Source organism: Ornithodoros turicata, chromosome 7, assembly GCF_037126465.1.
Source record: "Ornithodoros turicata isolate Travis chromosome 7, ASM3712646v1, whole genome shotgun sequence".
Lineage (NCBI taxonomy): Eukaryota > Metazoa > Arthropoda > Arachnida > Ixodida > Argasidae > Ornithodoros > Ornithodoros turicata.
In genome coordinates this window covers 11,823,047-11,825,617 of record NC_088207.1, presented here as the reverse complement: position 1 = coordinate 11,825,617, position 2,571 = coordinate 11,823,047, and the positions used below count along the sequence as shown (strand labels likewise).

Sequence of the window (2,571 nt, the reverse complement as noted above, 5' to 3'; positions counted from 1 at the left end):
ATAGCACGACACGCTACAAATTATTATTATCGTAACAAGCAGACGATACAGCTGAGACACAAGGCGTTATCCAAGTCGCGCCACACCACCGTCACGTAGCATTCTGTGTCACAAATAAAACCACGGCACAAAACAATACCAATACATGAAAAAAGGTGACAATCTTGGTCTAATTATGACGTAATACCGAACTTGTGCGCGAAGGTAATTCAAAGAAATGAATGTGGCACTCGCTTCCGCAGAGAACACCGTGTACCATGCTAGCAATGCATGCAAAAAACCGCTCGAGTGCTCGCACATATATTGATGACAACACTACCAGTGTACTATAACATGTTCTTTCAAGCACATTATGCACTCAAACTGTATTTGCCACCAGGTAACATGCAAGTGTGCTCGATTGAACCTCGGAAGAGCGATCAAGCAACCTGCATCCAGTGCTCGTTTTGAGCAAAAAAACCCTTCATAATGGTCAACTAAATACACAGAATAGACGCCTATTTATTCCTTGATAAAGAATTACTCACCTGTAGAAATTTCGGCCTTGTGTCCTTGCCGGTACGGTTGGTACGACCGTAATTGCAAGAAGTTGCCATTATCGCTGCGGCGACTGTTGTGGGTACAGTAAGATGGCGGCCGGTTTCCTCACGCTCGCGCTCCCCATCCGCGATCCAGCCTTTTACAATCAAGATCAGTGGTTCCATCTGAGCAATTCGTGTTGTAGTTTCTACGCCTTCAAAGAAGGTATTTTTCCACTTGACACGTTCGACCTCCTTCACAGTTCCAAAAGGCCGCAACGCTTGCACAACGTCTTCGTTTGGCACGTGTATGGGAATCCAATTGATCTTTATGTTGACTTCCTTCTTATTTGGGTCAACCATAATACACCTTTTTCCTTTCACAACCAGCTCCCCTTGTGCTAGCAACTTTTCTTTTTCAAGACGTCGGTGAAATGTTATGGCCCAGACATGATTGAACTGATATGACCCAAACCCCGCCACATCTTCTTTACAAACAATGTCCTTCAGAGCATCACCGAAGCTGTCAGCGTTGTATGGTCTCCCAAACGGGTCAGCATGGAGCAAAAGAGTATTGTAAGACACACTACCTGGAGGTATTGTTGGCAAAATAACCTTGTAGGCGTTTTCAGTCGCATTATCCTTTGTAGCCCGGCTAGGCCTAGCCGTTGTGACCGCTCCCGGGGATCTCATGATTCCCACGTCCGTTCGCTAACGCTGCCGGAAGTAGAATCTCGGCCATCCTGGCACGGTTGGTGCACTTCCATGAGTTTTATGATGTTTCAACCATGAACGTGGTATTGAAAAACAACTTTACCTGATGCAATATTGTTCCTTCATTTTCCCGTTTATTCTTATCACAGTGCATTACTAAGGGAAAGCACAACCGGATACATCCCGCCAAAATGCTACCTAGATGACGCCTACATTTATGTCAGAAGTGGGGTTCGAACTTCTCGAATGCTCGAACTGCTCGAATCTCTTACGAGGACCAGAGCTTAAATCTGGCGCCTTAGACCACTCGGCCATCCTGACACCGTACATGTGCTTCCATGAGTTTTAGGCTGTTTGAACCATGAACGTGTGTATTGAAAACAGCTTTACCTGATGCAATATTGTTCCTTCATTTTCCCGTTTATTCTTATCACAGTGCATTACTACGGGAAAGCACAACCGGATGCATCCCTCCAAAATGCTACCTAGGTGACGTATACATTTATGTCAGAAGTGGGGTTCGAACCCACGCCCTCTTACAAGGACCAGAGCTTAAATCTGGCGCCTTAGACCACTCGGCCATCCTGACACGGTTGATGTACTTCCATGATTTTTATGCTGTTTGAACCATGAACGTGTGTATTTAAAACAACTTTACCTGATACAATATTGTTCCTTCATTTTCCTGTTTATTCTTATCACAGTGCATTACTATGGGAAAGCACAACCGGATGCATCCCTCCAAAATGCTACCTAGATGACGTCTACATTTATGTCAGAAGTGGTGTTCGAACCCACGCCCTCTTACGAGGACCAGAGCTTAAATCTGGTGCCTTAGACCATTCGGCCATCCTGACACGGTTGACGTACTTACATGAGTTGTATGCTGTTTGAACCGTGAACGTGTGTATTGAAAACAACTTTATCTGATGCAATATTGTTCCTTCATTTTCCCGTTTATTCTTATCACAGTGCATTACTATGGGAAAGCGCAACCGGATGCATCCCTCCAAAAAACTACCTGGATAACGTGAACATTTATGTCAGAAGTGGGGTTTCAACACACGCCCTCTTACGAGGACCATAGCTTAAATATTGCGCCTTAGACCACTCGGCCATCCTGGTACTGACTAGACTAGTACTGACCCCGACTAGAAAAAAAGTAGAGAACTCCGACCTAACATAATAAAATAACAAGGTTTACTCAGACGTTTCGTCCGTCATGCGACGGACATCATTAGTGCCAAACTGACGGACGAAACGTCTGAGTAAACCTTGTTATTTTGTTATGTTAAGTCGGAGTGCTCTACTTTTTTGTCTAGTTATGTCGTCTCCCGGC

At 44.7% G+C, this 2,571-nt stretch overlaps 2 non-coding genes across 2 annotated transcripts; both read right to left on the bottom strand.

Annotated features, from left to right (window-relative positions):
- Positions 1-1,737: 1,737 nt before the first annotated feature.
- Trnal-uaa (transfer RNA leucine (anticodon UAA)) lies at positions 1,738-1,821 on the bottom strand. Its single transcript has one exon. It is a non-coding gene; the product is annotated as a tRNA-Leu (tRNA).
- A 184-nt stretch (positions 1,822-2,005) lies between these two features.
- Trnal-uaa (transfer RNA leucine (anticodon UAA)) lies at positions 2,006-2,089 on the bottom strand. The gene has a single exon. It is a non-coding gene; the product is annotated as a tRNA-Leu (tRNA).
- Between the last annotated feature and the right edge of the window lie 482 nt (positions 2,090-2,571).